We start from the raw sequence: 8632 nt of genomic DNA, 5'->3' as shown, positions 1-8632 counted from the left end.
TCCATCTTTAGCACCAGAGGGGCAGAAAAAATAGGAAAAGTATTGTGACATATTCCTATAAACTCCACATTTCAGAAACAAGCAAGTGTATCGCAAGTTCCGGGTGGGGAATGCTAAGAGCATAGTGGTAAAATGGTCTCCCCTCAAAAAAAACATAACTATGTGAGGTGATACAAATATTAATTGACCTAATTATCTCATGATATACATTATATACATTAATGGTTTAAATCATCCCATGCTATACTTTAAACCATTGTGTTATATAGGATATATATGTGTGTGTGTGTGTGTGTGTGTGTGTGTGTGTGCGTGTGTGTGTATAATTTTATATAATAATGAAGAAAATAAAATACAATTTTGGAAAAGAGGGAAAATCATCAAAGAAATTGAAGATAGTTGATGAGAAGCGGCAGAAGGGAGAAGATAACCCCTTAAGCAAGAAACAAAGGTGAATAAAGGCCATGGTTTCCCAAAGCTCCCTTCACCCAGTGCTGCTAAGCAGAGAGGTGACAAGTGAGAGTTGAGTTATAAAGAGATGTGTGAAAATCTTTAGAAAAAAAAAATCTATCAACCCAGGCAAAGCAGAAGCATGAGTCTGAAAATTGAGGTATACATTTCACCTCTTACTTTCAGCCTTCTATTCTGCTTTGTTGTTATTTCTTGGGTTTGGGTAGGCTTTTGTTTGTTTTGTTCTTTGTTTGGTTTGATTTGAGATAAGGTCTCACACTGAAGTCAGGCTGGCCAGGAATTCACTAAGTAGCCCAGGTTGGCCTCAGACTAATGATAATCTCCTTGCCTCAGCCCCCAGTGTGCTAGGATTACAGTTGGGAGCTTTGCTCTGCTAAAGCAATAGTTTGCTTCAGGCAGCCGATTCTTTGAGTGTTCTGATTTGAATTGGAAGCAGCTGCTCACTGAGTTGCCACAAAGATTACTCTTCAGGACAGGCTGGAGTAGGATTGGAACAAGAGCTGAGAAATTTCCTCCTTGACCCCCAAAGGCCTGCCCAGTACCTCTGGAGAAGTATGTTAAGGAACCTACTCAGGCTCCTCCCCTAGAGTCTTAACAGCATTCTACTGACCTAGAAGGTATAGGTTTTAAATCTGAGTAGCCAGGTGTGTTTTGAAGTGTATGCCATCTTGCTTTATGGATGTTCTGTTGTAAGGACATTTAGTCATACTTGATCCTCACACTTCTCCTTCAGAGCTGAGGGGTGTGTCTGAAGGAGCTTCTATAAAAATTTAATACCAAGCCGGGCAGTGGTGGCGCACGCCTTTAATCCCAGCACTTGGGAGGCAGAGGCAGGCGAATTTCTGAGTTCGAGGCCAGCCTGGTCTACAGAGTGAGTTCCAGGACAGCCAGGGCTACACAGAGAAACCCTGTGTCGAAAAACCAAAAAAAGAAAAAAAGAAAAAAAAGAAAAGAAAAGAAACTTAATACCAGAGAAGATGGCCACACATCAAGACAGAGGCTAGACATACACACAGGCAAATCTCCTAAAAGAAGAGTGGATAAGGAGCAGAGAGGACAGGTCTGTGCTGGTAAAGAAGAGAAAGGAAACAAAGCTATTCAATTCCAATGGAATTGTGAAGCTAGGGGTTACTCCTTCTGGTGGTGCAGATGAACCTGGAGGATTGTGTTTTGGAAGGAAACAAGGTCTGGTCAGGGAAGACTGTGAGAACTCTAGCTTCTAGGCGGAATACAAACCAGGTTTCTATAGTGAGGAAACAGCTTGTGTTATGGGTCCTGACATCATCACCCTGACTACCCTAGTCAGATTTGCCCCAGAGAGACAGAACCAAGAAAATATCCATGATGGCTAATCTGTAATGGCAATTTGACTGGACTTGGAAACACTCAGGAGAAGTACCTCTGGACATGTCTTTGAGAACATTTTCAAAGAAGTTTAACTGGGATGGAAGAGTCCCCCAAATTTGCTTGGCACTACTCCATGGGCTTCAGTCACAGTCTGAATAAACAAGAAAGCAAGCTGAGTTCCAGCAGTTATCTTTCTGTACCTCCTGGCTGCTGATGCTAAATGACCAGCCACCACATAAATCTGCCGCCATGCCTTCCCTTTCATGGTGGACTATGTACACCCCTATATTATGGGCCCAAAATAAACTCTTCCTTAAACTTCTTTTGCCAAAAATTTTGTCATAGCAATGAGAAAAGTTACTACTTTTCTAGGAGGAGACGTGTCAGGGTAATGGGCCACGTGACCACATTGCCTGACAGGCCCTAGGAGACAGCATCTGCAAGCCAGAGATGCATAGATGGCTAGCCTGGCTTAGTCCATTTCTTAAAACCTCAGAACCAGGGAAACTGGTAAGAGAACAACTATATGAGGCCAAAAGCCTGATGGCCCTCAAGAAACCACTAGTGCAGGCTTCATAGTAGAAGCAGAAAGAACCCAGAGTTCTGATGTCCACACAAAAGACCAGGATTAGAAACAGAGTAATTGTGCTGTTGCACAAAAGAACAAAGGAACAAAGAAGCAAAATTGCTGAGTAGCTCAGCAAAATCTCTTTTTATTCTCAAAATGGGGGCTCCAAGACACACACTGAGCTAGCAAGCACACCAGGACAGGAAATTCCCTTGGGTTTTATTTTAACACAGATGATAATGAGTCTTTTCCCTATTGGCTAGGGTTGAACCTCACCATCTTTCAACATTAGCTAGTTTTTAAAAAGTCAGCACAAAGGAAAGAAGAAAAGAAAGAAGGGGGTCACCTAGTCACTTAAATTCCCACAATGCAGCAGGGACTTTTCGTAAACAAAGGTCTTACAAGGTAAGGAGTGCAAAACATTTGCATAAAGATTTTATAACATTGGGGGGAGATAAAAGAATAAAGTCTTATGGGGGGAGGAGACAATATTTACTGTTTCATACACTCCGTGTCTCACTATGCAAGGGAGACAAAACCAAAAAGGCTGAGAGAAAGGCAGAAAATGCCTCTTCTGTCTTTTCATTTTACTTTCCTACATTGTTCGTTGGTCCCAACTCACACTCCAAGTTTCTCTGGGAATACCTCCATAAACACATTTTTAAAAAAAAAGAACCCAGACTTTATCAGCTATTTAAAAACCTTCTGTAGCCCAGGCTGATCTTGAACTTATTGTCCTAATGTCTTGGGCTCCTGAGTAGCTGGAAATAAAGGCCTGTGCCTATAGGTTAAGCACCATCTAGACATCACTCAATCAGTCAGGCTGATACCCAACATTTATTATACTGACCAGAAAGAAAATGTATCTCTTCCAAAGTCTATGGTTAAGAAATCATAGGCTATTAGTTCAAATTGACAGTCTCATTGTTTTGTCCTTGGAAAATCAGAGAAAATATCTATACTTTGGGACATCCAGAAGTTCTGACTACAAAAAGCTCTCCTGCTGGAATACCACAGAAAAAATGCTTCCAGAAGAACCACAGTCAACTTTAGAACCAGTTTCCCATACCGTAAACATCTCATAGGGCCTGAGAGCTGAACCCAAGCCAGTCATTTATTATTATTATTAATTAAGTATTTTATTTATTTACATCCCAAATGTTGTCCCCCTCTGGTCCCCTTCCCCTATCAGTCTTTTGTTGATTGTTGTCAAGAGTACGAAGGCTTCACTGTGGCATCCTGCTTGGTTCCATTTGGCAACAACCAGAACGTCATCTTCCTCCTGTGAGTCTGTTTCTCCATCGCCACCTTAAGAGGCAGTTCAGCCCCTAACAGCAGTTCTCATAAGAGTTCATCTTCATCCTCCACTTCTGTGAGCCTCGTGAGAAAACAAAGTTCAACAAACTCTACAGGCCTGGCTGTCTTAGGCCATTTTCAGTTGTGACAAAATATTAGAGACTAGGTATCCTACTTTTCTCTGCTGCCATGATACAAACATTCACCAAAGCAACATGAGGAGGAGAGGGCTTGTTTGACTTATACTTCCATATTATAATTCATCACTGAAGGAAGCCAATTCAGAACCTCAAGACAAGAACTTGGAGGCATGATCCTAGAGGCCCTAACTGAAACAGAGACGACAGAATCAAGGCTGTTATTAGCTTGCTTACCATAACTTGCTTAGCCTGCTTTCTTATACCACCCAGGACCACGTGTCCAGCACTGGCACCACTCATAGTAAACTACACCTTCCCATAGAGATTATTAACTAAGAAAATGCCCCATAGACATGTCCACAAGCCAACCTGCTGGAGATATTTTCTCAATTGAAGTCCCCTCTTCCCAGATGAACTGAGCTAATGTAAAATTAACAAAAACCTAACCAGCATACTAAGTAATTTTAAAGAGAAGACATTTTCATGTTTTTGGAAGCCAGGAAGTATATGTTGGAATTACAGGCCTGTGCTACCAGGCCAGGCCTTTTTTTTAAATGACAGTGTTTCACTCTTTAGCCCAGGCTGGTCTATAACTCACTAAATGGCCCAGGCAGATCTCAAATTTACAGTGATCTTCCTACCTCAGCCTGAGTTTAGGGATTATAAACATCTGTCAAATGGCTTGGCATTTGTTCATAGTGGCTCCTAGATTCTCACTGACTAAGAGGACCTTCTGTTTTCCAGTTCCATCGATTTGCCTTCAAATTTCCTATTGTCTTCGTTTTTCATAGCTGAGTAGTATTCCATTGTGTAAATGTACCACATTTTTTTCATCAATTCTTTGGTTGAGGAACATCTAGGTTGCTTCCAATTTCTGGCTATTATGAATAAATTTGCTATGAACACAATTGAGCAAGTGTCCTTGTGGTATGATGGAGCTTCTTTTGGGTATATGTCCAGGAGTGATATAGTTAGGTCTTGAGGTAGAACTATTCTCAATTTTATGAGAACCATCCAAACTGATTTCCAAAGGGGTTGGACAAGTTTACATTCCCACCAGCAATGGAGGAGTGTTCCCCTTGCTCCACATGCTCATCAGCATGTGCTATCACTTGAGTTTTCACTCTTAGCCATTCTGATACATGTGAGATAGAATCTCAGAGTCATTTTGATTTGTATTTCTGTTATAACTAAGGATGTTGAACATTTCTTTAGGTGCTTCTTGGCCATTAGAGATTCCTCTGTTGAGAATTCTGTATTTAGTTCTGTACCCTATTTCTTAATTGGGTTATTTAGTTTGTTGTTATCTAATTTCTTGAGTTCTTTACATATATATTCTAGATAATAGCACACTCTCAGATGCAAGGTTTGTGAAGATCCTTTCTCATCCTTTAGGCTGCTATTTTGTCTTATTGATGGTGTCCTTCACTTTATAGAAGCTTTTCAGTTTCTTGAGATCTCATTTATTAATTGATGATCTTGGTGCCTGAGCTATTGGTGTTTTCTTCAGGGCATTATCTCCTGTACCAATGCATTCAAAGCTATTTCTCACATTCTTTTTTTTTTATTAAATTTAGTTTATCTGGTTTTATATTGAGGTCTTTGATCCAGTTGGACTTGAGTTTGGTGCAGGGTGATAAATATTTGCATTCTTCTGGCCTCGAACTCAGAAATCCACCTGCCTCTGCCTCCCAAGTGCTGGGATTAAAGGCATGGGGCACCACTGCCCAGCAAGTCTTTGATTCTATTCCATTGATCAACCTATCTGTTTTTATGCCAATATTATGCAGTTTTTATTACTATTGCTCTGTAGTTTGGCTTAAAATCAGGGATGCTGATACCTCCAGAAGTTCTTTTATTGTACAAGATTGTTTTAGCCATCCTGGATTTTTTGATTTTCCATATGAAGTTGAGAATTGCTCTTTCTATCTCTGAGAAGAATTGAGTTGGGATTTTGATGGGAATTGCACTGAATCTGTAGATTGCTTTTGGTAAAATGGCCATTTTTGCTATGTTAATCTTGCCAATCCATAAGCATGGGAGATCTTTCCATCTTCTGATATCTTCTCCAATTTCTTTCTTCAGAGACTTGAAATTTTTGTCATACAGATCTTTCACTTGCTTGGTTAGAGTTACACCAAGATCTTTTATATTATTCATAGCCATTGTAAATGGTGTTGTTTCCTTAATTTCCTTCTCAACCCATTTATCGTTGTATAAAGGAGGGATACTGATTTTTTTAGTTGCTTTTGTATCCAGCCACCTTGCTGAAGGTGTTTATCAGATGTAGGAGTTCTCTGGTAGAATTTTTCAGGTCACTTATGAATATTATAATATCTGCAAATAGTGATATTTTAAAGTCACTTATTTATTAAAACAAGTCTCTTGTCAGGGTGGGAAAGTATCAACCTGCAAATATATTGCCTGAGATCGCTGCAAAGATGATAGCCGCTTTCTGCTAGGAGTTGGCTCCCAACACATCACCAAGCTGTACACTGAATGCTTCACAGTTTTCCAGGGCCTCACTCTGGCCTCCTCCTGGCTCCCGTTTTAGTATGGTTTATGTCAAATGAATACAACAAGGCAGAGTATAGTGTAGGGGCCAGATAAAGTTAGTTATGAAATAATATAAGAAACTTTTAAAGGTGCCAGTGGTCAGTGATAAAAGAGGCCACTGTGAAGGAAATCCTTATCATGGTATGAGAATGGCCAATGACCAGAGAGACCGTTGTGCCAACTTACATGTTCAGGTAGGCTTTAAACTGTCTTATAAAGTTTCTGGAACACACAGCTTTTATGCAAAGCAGTTTCTTTCCAGGCAGCTGACAGCCACATTTAGATGAACTCTTAAGGGAGGAGACAATTTTGTATCTGTGTCCTTTACCAGAAATCCTCCTGTGAGATAGATCTTAAAATCTTTCTGGCAGCTCAGAATTTCATGTATCCATCCACGACTAAAAAAATGACTCACATCTCATTCTCTGGACCAAAAACTATGTAATAGAGCAAATTAGAAACAATTGATGGAAAAAACTTACATCTATAAAAAGTCATAGGTTTCAAAGAAGTTCCATTGACTCAATTCTTTCATATATTTTAAATCATGGGACTAAGAATATGGCTCAGTTGGTAAAGTGCTTACTGCTCAGGCAGTTCTGATCTTCCCATGTAAAAGCTGGGTGCAGTAGTGCATGTCTAGACCCCTGTGCTGAAGGAGGGAAGACAAGTGCATCCCCAGAACTTCTTGGCCAGCCAAGCAGCCCAAACAGCAAGTTCTGACTTCAAGAAAGACCATGACTCAAAAAACCAAATGCATAACTAAAGTAGAAAGTGATAAAGAAAGACAACTAGTATTTATCTGGGGTCTCCATGTACATATGCAGGGACATGCCCATGCCTATACACACACACACACACGCACACGCACACGCACACGCACACGCACACACACACACACACACATTTAAAAAACATTTTTCATCTTAAGTATGAACAATTGTGGTGCCTTCTTGATCTTTTCACATGGTATTTTTTTTTTGAGACAGGGTTTCTCTGTATAGCCCTGGCTGTTCTGGAACTCACTCTGTAGACCAGACTGGCCTCGAACTCAGAAATCCGCCTGCCTCTGCCTTTCAAGTGCTGGGATTAAAGGCATGCGCCACCACTGCCCGTTCACGTGGTATTTTCAAATTCTAAGGAGAGGCAACTGTGATACTTCTACATTTCTAAAAATTGGACTGTTACCAGCAATGGGACCTGAATCTCACAGGAGGGTAGGAATCTATCCTTGATGAGCTGCAAGCCTACTAATTCATAATTAATTACCAAAAAAATGAGATTTTAGACATGTGCTTCAGTAACTTCTACTACAGGGCGCATTTGAACTGTCCTAGCTAATTAGAATATGTTAAGTATAAAACAGTTAGGGTTTTACTGCTGTGAATAGACACCATGACCAATGCAACTCTTATAGAGGACAACATTTAATTGGGCCTGGCTTACGGGCTCAGAGGTTCAGTCCATTATCATCAGGGCAGGAACATGACAGCATTCAGGTAGACATGGTGCAGGAGGAGCTGAGAGTTCTACATCTTCATCTGAAGGCTGTAGCAGAATAATGGCTTCCAGGCAGCTAGGATGAGGGTCTTAAAGCCCACCTCCACAGTGACACACCTAGTCCAACAAGGCCACACCTACTCCAATAGGGTCATACCTTCTAACAATGCCACTCCCTGAGCCGAGCATATGTACAAACCATCATAAACAGTATCTGGGTAAATTTTATAATTATGTAATTTATGCAAAATCTAGAATGTGGTAGACTATAGAACAAATGACTCATTTTCTTCCACAAATAAATTGTAAGAAAAAAGTTAAGAAGGAAGGGGAATTGATAAATGTAAAGAACCTTTAGGAGCAAAATAACATGTAAATGTGCTTGGTGACTTGGCCTATAATCCCAGCTACTTGGAAGACTGAAGCGAGATGGATCATAAATTCAAGAAGAGTCTGTGCTACAGAATGAGACCCTGGTCTCAAAGAAATTAAAAGTAAAAAGAAGGCTTGGGTTATATCTGTTTGCTTAACAGGTAAGAGACCCTAGGTCTAATCTTCAGTATACCAAAAAGGGAGGTGAGATGAGAAGAAAGGGAGTGGTAGACATACTGAAGGAAAATATCGAGGAAGAAGAGAAGGAAGGGAAAAGGAGGAGCAAGAGGAAGGGAAGGGGCTGAGTGTGGTGGAGCTAACTTTTAATCCCAGCACTCTGGAGACAGGCAGGTGGGTCTCTGTGAGTTCAAGGCCAGCCTGG

Source organism: Arvicanthis niloticus, chromosome X, assembly GCF_011762505.2.
Source record: "Arvicanthis niloticus isolate mArvNil1 chromosome X, mArvNil1.pat.X, whole genome shotgun sequence".
Taxonomy (NCBI): domain Eukaryota; kingdom Metazoa; phylum Chordata; class Mammalia; order Rodentia; family Muridae; genus Arvicanthis; species Arvicanthis niloticus.
This window is presented reverse-complemented; position numbering follows the sequence as displayed.